The sequence below is a fragment of the Adiantum capillus-veneris genome, chromosome 6 (genome assembly GCF_014529385.1).
Source record: "Adiantum capillus-veneris isolate H3 chromosome 6, ASM1452938v2, whole genome shotgun sequence".
Classification (NCBI taxonomy): domain Eukaryota; kingdom Viridiplantae; phylum Streptophyta; class Polypodiopsida; order Polypodiales; family Pteridaceae; genus Adiantum; species Adiantum capillus-veneris.
In genome coordinates, this window is record NC_140936.1 from 166767092 (window position 1) to 166779484 (window position 12393).

Below are 12393 nucleotides of genomic sequence, written 5' to 3' on the forward strand. Positions count from 1 at the left end.
GGAAAAAATGGATAACAATCTAATCTGCAGGTTAGGTTATTCAAGGCCTAGATTTTCATCATTTCAAAGGCTGCAATCAATTCTGACACTTTCAAGCTAGAATTAATCAACTCTTGTGATTCTAAGAGAAATCAACTGCCAAAGGTACTTTGGCAAAAGCAGTCTTATCAAACCCGAGCAAGAAATTTTTTTGCTAATCAATACCAAAATTTGCTAAAAGACAATTTTTACAGAATTAGCCGACATGGACTCATCTCGAGCTGAAAGTTCAAGTATAGCAGAGCAAGCCAGTAGCAAGGGTAACACAAGTACAAGTGCAACAGAGCAGATTTTATAGCTTTATGTCTACAATGGAGATAAAGTCTTGTATATAGATTCAAAAGGCCATAGATACTTGATGAATAGCAAAAGCAACACAGGAGCCAAGATCCTATTGATCAAAGTAAAACCAGATTCAAAGAACTCCCAAATGTTCACAGACTTCAACGGAGCCAAGTATTGCAAGCTCAAAGATGACGTGCAAATAGAAGTTCAGATAGTCAACCCAAGTGTTTATCCAAAAATATGCACAAGCCAGCAAAACATACAGTTAGTGCATATGCAATCAGGGTCATTGTACATGGACTACAGTGGTCAGATCTATAATCGAGAACCAGAATTGGAAGATCCAACAAACAACCAATTAAAGCCAGTCTAATTGGAGAACCGGGCCAAAGACGATACAAAGGTCAAGATGGAGCATTCTACAACTTGATGCTTAGTGTTCTAAAAGAAGATGCTGACAACTTGGCCAACATAGAAGCAGAAACTTCTCAACTAGAGCTTGACATGACAGAACCAAATGAAATACCACCAGTCATGGCGTATTGCTCGGATTGTGGATGAAAAGTTGGACATTTTTTTGAAGATTGTCCAAGAAACCCAAACAATAGGGACACAACAACTGCCAAGCAAGGTACAGAGAAAATTGAAAATGCAAATCTCGATGTAAGTGCATTTAACTTGTCACTTTTAATGCAATCAAATTATTCTACATTACCACATTAGAAGCACCAATAAAAGCACTGCAAATTGAAAATCAGCACAAAGATGCATAGGCACCTAAAAGCTTAAATTGATTCTTTGAACATTAAGTTCTTGCATGAATTTGGTAAAGGTGTCCAGATATCACCGAAGGTTGAAAAGAATGTTAGGTTTGCAGATGATTTTGCGTCCACTGTCACAAGTGTGCACTCATTCAAGAGTCTAAGAGACACATCAAACATAATGATGTTAGCTTTGTATGGTACCCATAATTCATATGCACACTATGTAGACCAAAAAGGGAAACTGTACAAAAAGGATCAACCAGTGTTTGAACGGCCCACATACCAACTATAGAAGTGCATCCGGTGATAGATCAGAAAGGATGGTTCATTTCAGAGGAAAGAATCTATTATAACCCATCCTCTCTAGAGCTAAAGGATATTACCCGAGTGAATCCAGAAATCTGTTCAGAGTTAAACTCTCCTCATATCAAGCTTCGATGTTGTGACCAAACGGACATATACTTTGACCAAAATAGTTGTAGATATAGACGAGAGTCTAGCATCTATGATGCCTTGGGTCCTGAAACCATAGAATCTCATATCATAGGATACCCATGGGATAGGCAATATCAGGGCAAAGATAATGCTATCTACAGCTTGACTTGGGGAATAATTTGTCATGTTTCATGAAGATACATAGGAAACTATGTAGAAGGTTTACAGATGCCAAACATCAACAATGCTACCCAAAGTGTGCCTTCACAGTCCCAAAAGGTGAGACTAAACCAAAACCAAAAAATTTCAAATTCTCATAGTGGAGAAGACTTTAGTGATCAACTTAGGAAGGGGGGAAGCTGCAAATCTATCAAGCTCAGATCTAGTACCAAAAAATGCTACACCAGTTGGAAGCCCAAGAACTTCTAGCCAGAAGACCCCTTCAAAGCAAAAAGCATTGAAAGATCATATGGTGGCTGGAAGTTTTCCACTGACCCAGATCCCATCAAAATTTGCAAATAAATTCTTCTACGAAAATAATCAGGGACAAAAAATTCAGTTGATCTCCACAAGTCAAGGCCAAAAGTGGACAAATCCCATAGTGTTCAAGCAATTGCATGAGACCAAGCTCGCATATTCACATCGAGATGCAAATGACAATGATTCTCAGCAGGTTCATGACCTTTTATAAGCCCCTATGGATGCTAAACCTGAAGTCAAGGACTATTTGAAGATGATGCAAAGCCTCAAGATGCCAGAACAAGTGATGGAGAAGGAAAAATCAATTAAAGCTAAAGTCCAGAAGGCTACACAAAGGTCACCACCAAAATCTCCTCCAAAGAGACAGATTCTGCTAAAAAGTACAGTGCATCTTCTAAGATCAAAAGTTAATCAAATGCAGGCACACAGTGCTCAACATTTGCAAGAAAAAGGTGCAATATTACAACAAAACGAGCTAGCATCAACGAAAGTAGTGATCAAGACAAAGCCAATGTAGAAAAAGCTCAACCCAAGGACATTGCCACAATAGAATCAATCAATACAAAAAGAAATCCTGAGAAGACAAAGTGAACATTGTTGGTGAAAACAAAGAAAAACTCTCAAGCAAAGTAAAGCTAGATTTCCAGTTAGACAAAAACCTCATGTCTTTTTGCACTTGGAAAAGATGTGGCCAACCACAGTTGGAAGATGCTCCTGAATTTGTGAGCATATCTAGAGACAATAGAGCAAAATGCTGGGGAATCATCTCCACCACCATTGAAGTAAGTTTACAAAACATCAAGCTCAATTCCGCGTGATCACAGCTAAAGATATGCTAGAAGACATCACAATGGGAATGCCAATGGCTCAGAAGATGTCAGAGATATAGAATTCAAACATGAAGGAGTCATCACAGACGGCCAAGAATGAAGACCAACAATGGTCACCCGCAAACGACAACACAAAGTCCTCAAGCACAATTCAAATGGAAGATCTTATTGAATATGATACATCTTCATCGAACAAAACTTCAAAAGAGCTTAAAGCAAATGAGGCAAGAAATGCAAATCAAACAAAGCAAAGGGCAACCACAATAGCTATTGAGCAGAGAATGCCACCAAAGCCAGAAGTTAAGAAGAATGAAATTGCAGATAACCAAGAAGCAATAGGAAGTCCAAAGATTCAAACATTGCTAGCTGAATCAGTTGATGCAAGTCAGATTGGAACACAAAGCCTCAAACCACCCTCCATAGAGACACAAATAGATCAAGATGAGACATGGAAAGAGCAGGACATAAATCTTCAATAGAACCAACAATGAGAATAGTTGTAGTTCTTAGCATTACAAAAGGAGCAAGTGTCAGATGCAATGCTCTATAGGATAAAGAAGCAAAGTGCAATATGGTTGCAGAAAACATCCAGAGCATTCTAGATATTACTCAGGGCAAGCTAGATAATAGAGAAATCATGGGTAAGGCTACAAGTCAAAAAGAAATGGTTGCTACCCTTAGCATCCAAAATTATGAAGAACAGGTAAAGTTTCAGGTGAAGCCTTCAAAGGAAATACTTGCAAATGTCATCCTTGGACATCAGCGGTTAGATCAACACAAGGCCTACAAAGAAGATAAAATGCTTTTACTTTCTTCTCCAAGAGGTAGCCAACAACATTTACAGGTACCGTTAATGCTAGATTCAGAGTTGTAAAAGTCACAAGAGTCAAAGACTAGTCTTGCAAAAAAAGGTAAGGCCAAAGTGGAACCTCCACCGACTGACAAAGAAGGTGTGAAATCATATGCCTCTTCAAGCAAATTAGGCTTTCATAACTTCGAGTCAAATGCTGACCCAGTTGAACCCTCTAAGGAGACACCCGGAAAAGCAAAGATATATTAGTCAAAGTACTCAAGAAAGCAAAGGAAAGTCAAGCAAGTGTTTGTTTCGAGTAGTTTAGTTAAAGTCAATGATCCAGTTTGGATTAAGGACGGGAAATCAACACATGAAGACAAACACATGGGATGGATAACATCACAATGGAGCTTAAAAGAACAAGAGTATTATAGAGGTAACAGACAGATATGGGTACCAAAACCACAGGTTAGGGCATATGAAGTACTGTCAAGTCCCTCCCAAGACAAAAGGCCCACAAGGTATCAACCACGACAATATCCTAGGATACCTAAGCATTAGGTATACAAAAAAACGACATTCAAAGATGCTAAAGTCTACCACAAGTCTCAAGAGGATACAAAACAGAGATAGATCTCAAAGAATGTTCCTCTTAGACAAGGATTCTATACAGGGTATACAAAGATTTGTCTACCAGTCAACCATAAGCCAACTGCAAGTGCACCAGACCTACATGAAGATCTCAAGAGCTCAGCAAGCCCTAGAGCAAAACAAAGTCAACAAAGAAGATACAAAGTTCATCAAGAGGTCTGGATTCCTAAGTCTTCCAATGCTCCTAGTCAAAAGACAAATTCCGATAGTGAACACAGGCCTACAACAACATCAAAGACTCCTATCAGCAGGCCTAATTGGAGAATCAAACAGATAATGGAGTCTTCACAGTCAAAGAAGGACAACCTAATCGACGCAATGCAGACTCGAAGATGATAAAACAGGTATGGCAAAAGAAACCTTTAATGCCAACTTGGTCCTTTACTAATCCTCTTTTTGAGGATTCAATCTTACTTTTACTTGAAGAAATGTTTGTAGTAACCACAAGAATGTAAAAAGTCAAGTCGCCAGGGTGCAAAAAACACTCTTTGGCATAGTCAGAGTCGGACTACTGAGCCATAAAATGAGCAAAGCATTAGTTTCAAAGCTTCAAGTCATATTAAACTCTGTGCTAAGAGTCGTAGTTATTAGGCTTACGCTCAAGCTGGAAGAGTTGAGCATATCTAAAGTCATGTCGCTCATGCTGGATGTGATGAGCATAAGAGTCGAAGTCTATTAACTTACAAGTGGTGGACACTTAGTGTACCTGGGTTGCAGATACAATAAGTGTGGAGCCTCAAAGGTCTTGGGCGCCTGACATTACAAATTTTAGACCTTGGGTACGGTATAAAAGCTAGCTTTGCAAAGATTATTTATTAAGTTTTTGATAATGAAATACACAGCTTGAGCTAACGATGCTCACTCCTCTCCTTCCCGCACTTCCTACTCCCTCCCCGGTTGTCACATTGCAATTGCTTTGTTGCATTGCAACCGCAGGTAAGAGCTCTACATTTTGACGTAAACACATCACATTATTTTGTAGCTTTGGCATCGCTGACCCGCGGCCTAATTTCATCATAACTAGGAGTTTACACTTTCAAATAAAAAACTAAGCATAGGCGGGGTATGGGGCATCATTGCTAAGCATGTAGATGCATTCTAGGTCAAAAACGACTAGGTCAAAAATCCACTACTAGTAATAATCGCAAGTTTGGAACTTGACCTAAAGTGGGGTTTGAGTCCATAAGCATGTGTGATTAGATCTTATAAACATGTCCTAAAAGTTTCATTACGTCTAGATGTCATTTGATGCTGTAATGGATGTGATTTGTTTGTCGATGAGCAATTGGCTTTTGGTGATTTCAATCACTTGAGTGTAGCTTGAGTTAGATGCAAGTTGTTAGTTGTTTTCTGAGAGATTGACACCCTCTTGTAGCCTCTATGCACTAGTCAAGTCAGCTTCATCCCATGGATTGACAATTTAATCGTGGTTCTCGCTAATACTGCAATAAGATAGGATGGTAAGGTTAGACATGCGTCCCACAGAGTCTACTGACAAAACACGGAACACAACGTCCATACTTATGTAAAATCATGTGATATCTATACAAACAACCTCCAGTGGAACATGTTACCCTGTTTTGAGTAGCACAAGCACCCAAATGGAGTACTCGCATAACTGAGTACTTAACAAACAAAACCTTCCTAGAGGGATGGGGCAAGGCAAGAATGAGAACTGTAGAAGAAAAAGCAAAACATTATCTGCTAATCGCAAAACAGCTGTATAGGCAGGGAAAGGATGAACAACTATGATTGTGTGCTATGGAAAGAGAATATTACGTTACCCTAGAACAAGCACACTCGGACCAGTCAGGGAACATTTCTCTGTTGATAAAACGATAAAGCTAGTACTTCACTTAGGCATATGGTGGCCAACCCTGTTTTTTGATGTAGAGACCTATGTCAAACAATGTGATGAATGTCAACGCACAAAACCACCCCTATTGAGAGATGAAATGCCATTACGGCCAATGATGGAAGTACACGCTTTTGCCAAATGGGCATCGACTTTATTGGGCCCATCATACCTCTTGCATATAGGTCGCATGCACAATACATCATAGTAGCAATAGATTACATGACTAAATGGGTGAAAGCAAAGACAACACAAAAAACCAATGCACGAACTACGGCTCAATTCCTTTTTGAACATACCTTTACCAGAGATGGTCTACCCATTGAAATAGTGAGTGATAGGGAAATACACTTTCTGAACAACGTTAATGAAAGATTACTTGACAATTTCATGGTGATCCATCGCAAATCAACACCCTATCACCCACAAGCTAACGGATAAGCCGAGAGAACCAACAAAATCTTATGCACGGTGCTCACCAAAATAGTTAGTGATTCAAGAAATGATTGGGACCAAAAGCTACACACTGCATTATGGGCTTACAGAGTAGCTTTTAAAACTTCCATCGGGACGACTCGTTTTAACCTTGTGTTTGGGATTAATGTAATTCTACCCATGGAATTCTTAATTAAAACACTACGAGTCACAACACAATTAGGATGGATAGGACACGAGCTGTCGGAGAGACTAGACACCCTGGAGCAATTGGATGAAACCAGAGTAAGAGCAGTAGGAGTGATATGCTTAGAAAAGACAAATGAAAGCTTTCCATGATCAACATGTGATTAGCAAAGAGTTCCAAAAAGGGGATTATGTTTTAGTGTATACCCTTAAACAACACTCCAAAAAACTCAAAAAGTGAGGGATGGGGCCTTTTGTAATACATGATATATCACAAAGTGGCACCATCAAGCTTGCAACATTGGCAGGAGAGGAGATGCCTAATTGGATGAGTGGCTGCAGATTAAAGAAATATCTTCTTTCGTTGACACCAGAGGAACTCCAAACAATACATGCCGCAGAACAACACAAAAGTCGAGCCCATGACATTCGGAAACAGGCACAACAAGAAGCCAAAATCAGAATACTAAAGCGAAAAGAACAGGCAAAACTTCAAAGAAAGTCCCAACAGAACAATTGTATCAACTTCCCTCCCATAGAATCCATACAAACGGAGGCTACATGGTTAGGTGGCATGGATTTACGCATTATGCTGCAACTTGCCAATGGCACCATCGAGCGTGCATTAGTGGACATTGCGAGAAGAGAAAATGTTGTTAACTACTCCACTTTCACGAAACTAACAAAGAAACCTCTAACGCCAAATACTATAGGGCTCAAAGTGGAAAACAAAGGCACAACGGACAGTCTGGGATATGTAAATTTACCAATAACTGTTGATGGAGCAGTTTATCCTCATCAGTTTCATGTGGTAGAGGATAAGGATCTTAATAAAGCAATTATTCTGGGAGTGTCGTGGATGCGTTCTTATCAAGCCACACCAGATTGGCATGATAATACTTTGCAGCTCAGGCAAGATGACCAATCTTTTGCCACACCCTTTGTACCAATAGAGTATATGGGAATCTCTCCAATCAACACCTGATCCAATCCAGTGATGTTCTCCAATGGTGGTCAATAAAATCTAGGTTAAAAAATCCATCATGCAAACCAATCCGAAGAAATTATGGATACCCAAATGACATGGCAATACAAGCCCACCCACGGTGCATCAACAGAAACCCGACCTCGACACACCACCCAAGGCTTTTGTCAAGCAACCTAGGCCAATCCAATCTCAACATTGACAACCAAAAGAAGTCAAGTGGATATGAAAACCAAAATTGCATCGCTCATTGGATGCCTCAGCCATGAAGACCACATCCAAGAAATTTTGGTGGCGACCAAACAGATCCCTCAATCACAAGACAAGGCAAGGTCACAACTTCCTGTCAAACAACGGGCTCATCTTCTACAAGTACTTCTATTCGGACCAGGTAGCTTCAACATAACCTCACCATCAAAAACCATTGAACTTATTGTTCAGAATCCATATCTTGCACAGCATTTTGTTACCACATGCATATCCTCAATTCGCATAATAGAGACACAATATACGGCTATGCATGACACATACTTTGTCCCATGCACTTTGACACATGTTCGTCTGGGACGACTCACTCTAGGGGAAAATGCAGCAAGATCATCATTTGATCGTCATTTTGTATATATTATCATCATTTCTTTTCTTTTCTTTTCCTTTAACAATTTTTCAGATCCTTATAACGGTTAGTAGGCATAATCATGAGCCATATTGACACATCCAAATGCTAGGTTAAGAATATGTATGTATGAGAGATTACACTAATTTTGGTAAAATTTTGGCCAAGTAATAATTATTATAACTAATTTTCCTTTATTAAAAAGCTAAAAACAATAAATAATCAACAAAATTTGATAAGTCAAGCCAAGAAAGTCGAGATTGACTTTTGAAAGCAAACGCCAAAACTTCAAAGCAAGGGCTTTGAACATGGCAAATATGGAAAGATTCGGCACACGATAGATTTTGAGCCAACTTCTAAAGGATCAAAACTGTAGATTGAAGTCCATTGACCGACCAAATATAAAAATGAAGAATGGTTTGAACTGCAAGTGATATGAACAACAAGATAGGATCAATGGAGGTAAGTATGAATGGGGCATTCCGGGTAAATTGGGAACATACAGCCAAATGGGGAAACATAAGATCATTTTCATTCACACACACACACACACACACACACACAAAATCATAGGGTTTTTCGCTTTGTTTCTACCCGCTATGATACCTCGGTAGCTCTTACTACACCAGATTCGATAGGTATGACCATTAACCCTGCAAGAACATGTATGTATTCTGGGGGTAGCAAAGCCGGCACCAATCAACCATAGTAGACAGTGAGACTTTGCCTAAAAATATGTATGAAAGAGGACCGACATAACTTCAAAACATAGAAATGACACAAGATTTGGACATAGCTTGTATTTAAACTCACACCGAAGCTCGTAGGAACTTACCACACATAGAAGTCGATAGCGCGCACTCTTGGTATCTGTGCATAGCTCTCGTCGTTGCTAACACAATGGCGGTGTCGCTTCTCCAATGGCGGCTCCGTAGCTCACTTAGTAAGTAGATAAGACTCTCACTCTCTCTCTCTCTCTCTCTCTCTCTCTCTCTCTCTCTCTCTCTCTCTCTCTCTCTCTCTCTCTCTCTCTCTCTCTCTCTCTCTCTCTCTCTCTCTCTCTCTCTCTCTCTCAGAAACAGTCACAGCGCTCAAAAACTCACTTTGATTAATAATTTGCCTCCTTTAGGTTACAAAAACTTTGGCTTATATACCTCAGCCTTGGAGGTGAGAACATCTCTAACTAATTACATCAGCAAGTGAAATTACTTCGGGATTACAAGCTGGAAACTCAATTGAGTCCCGTTACTTAATGAATGGCTCAAATCAAAATTAATGTCGGAAAGACATTTATTACAATCAATGGTTACAAAATGATGAGTGTGAGCAAAAATGTGGGTGTGATCCTCTGCTGGCTCAACATTCAGTCAAAGCAGCCAAGGTAGCATACCTCTCCAGAGAACAGCTAGAAGAGCATCACACTGCAGTCTTTACCGACAGATTCAAGAGTAAAGAGGGGCATCAGGTGGAGTTGCAACTCCTACCCAAAGAAGTATATGATGTTGCCGCCAAGCCAGAGACCAAAGAACCCAACCCGCAGGCTTGGATTCAGAGGCTTCTACGAACACAAGCCTTGCGGATTGGTTTTTCAAAAATCTTACGAGCTTTTATCTAATTAAAGGAGATAGAACCGCACAGATATCTAACATTCAGGGAAACAAGGTCGAAATGGTCATCACTAAAGATATAGTGGAAAAGGAACTCAGACTGCCTATAGAAGGAATGACCATGAGAGTAAGAGACAGGAAAACAGCAGGAACCTTTACCAAAGAGACAACCACAGCTACCTTCGTAGATTTGATTCACAAATAGGTGGAAGAGCCAGCCAGATTGTACCATCAGCACTTCCACTTCTTGGCAAAAAGGCCACCACTGTACACCACGCCAAATCACGCGGTTGCCACCACATTTACCCAAGTTCTAAAGTCAACAACTAGACAACCAGTGGACCACGCGCAGTATGTCTTGACCACCTTGAAGGGCACCAAGAAAGAAGGAAAAATCACCTACTTGGGTGCACCAGAAGTCTTGACGAGGATAGCATACCATGCCATTGGCATGGCTGACAATTTACCACCTGCTCCTGATCAAAATACATGGATATTGGCAGCACAATCCTCTCCAAGAGCTACAAGGTCAGGAAAGAGATCTTATAAATTAGATGAAGAATCATCTCTGACAGCTCGCCGGAACGGCACAGCAGTGAGAGCTCTGATAACGAGGAAAAGAGAGCTCATAGAGAAGAAATGAAGAGAAAAGTTGTGGCCTCCCACCAAGAAGAGCCCACACAAAAACAAGCTCGCTTTGAAAGATTCTACTATCGAAGTGCCAAAACCAACCCAAAACCCGACCACCAATCCTTCAATCAAACAAAGAGCAGCTTTATTGGAAAGACTATTGTATCATCGCTCTACAATTGCATTGGGAACTTATGACCAAAACAACTACAATGCTTCGCCCACAGACACTTCATAGTCATCTAGGAGGACTCAGACTAGGAGGGGGGGAGGTATACAGGTATACAGGAGCTACAAAGCAGCTACAAGCGACAAAAACAAAGAAAAACAAAAATTATATGACAAGGGCAATGTCTTACATGATTTCGCAATTTTTATGTTTGATTGCGGATATTGATAATATTTATGCCCTTATATACCTTGTTTTGCAACAAGAAGAGATCAAATGATGAATTTGGGTCTCTAGACGTGTAAATATCACTAAATAAGAGTGTTTTTGGAGCTAAAAAGTGGAAAAAAGTGGTAATCCAAGTTTAGAAATCACAAATAAGTGTATATTCATATACACAGGGTTACCAGCTATTTATTGTGTATGTTTGGAATTTTTTGGCTTCAATTTGCTATTTTTCTTTATTTTTTATGATTTTCTTGATAAAAGTAAAAGAAAAATAAAAAAGCAGGTGAAACGAGATCAGAAAAAAGAAAAGAATAGATGGTGATGATCCTAATGACAAGGGCAACCCATGGTAAAAATTGAGTACAATTCGGGAAAAGTTGCGGAAAGCCCGAAATGACAGAATTTTGGCAAAGTGGACAGATTTCTCAGAAAAAGGTCAAACAGAGTCCAAATTGAGAAATTTCAAATCCTAAAGTGCATTTCACGACGAGATAGGAGCACATGTCAAATTTGGTAACAAGTGATTCAGGAAGTCCAAAGTTAAGTATTTTTGACTTCACTTACAGGCTCATTTGCACTATTACCCACTTGGAGAGAGCAAAGAGCACACAGGAGCATCCAACCTTCTACAGCCTTCTACGACTGCTACGAGAGCTTAGAGGACACCAGACATGAGAGGTAGACTTGTTGCCATAAGCTTTTGATGCTTATCATTAACTTTTGTCGCAAAAACTGAGCAAAACCAAGGAACAAGAGCAGACGGGGAATGCGGTAGTGGCACAACCGCCTAACCAAACCTTGCAAGAACTTATAGGTGGGTTACCCTAGTATAGAAGATGGGTTTCTAACACTCAAAGCTCGAGAAAGAACGACTGGAAAAACCCTAGGTCAACAGAGCCTGCAAGAGGCAAACAGGAAAAAGTTGTCGAAACGACACAAAACTTCTCAGGAAGCTTAACAACATCGAGAGCAATGCAACCATGGAGTATCTCCAGGTTTGGACCACCAAAAGTGGGTCAAAACAACCGATTCGACGACAGACACACAAAGCGTCATTTTGGCATAACGGCTAAAATTGACGACCGAATGAAATGAAACTTCACAAGCAGCTTCAAGTAACTATTGATGACTTATGTTTGCAAGCAAAACCCAAAAGAAAGCTGATTCACTTACCGATGGTGGAAAAAGACTCTTTCGGGCAGCCAAATGGAGAAAGATGGAGAACGCGGAGCCAAAGTCAAGTTCAACCAAATAGATGGCTTCACAACATATCCAATGAGCTGGAAATGCAACTCTCGAGAAGAAAAGTTGAAGAGATTCAACTCCACGGCAAAAAGATGACTTCGGAGACTGAAATGCCTATAAGGGGGCTTTTTAGCTAAATTGATGACTTCTTAAGTTGAAA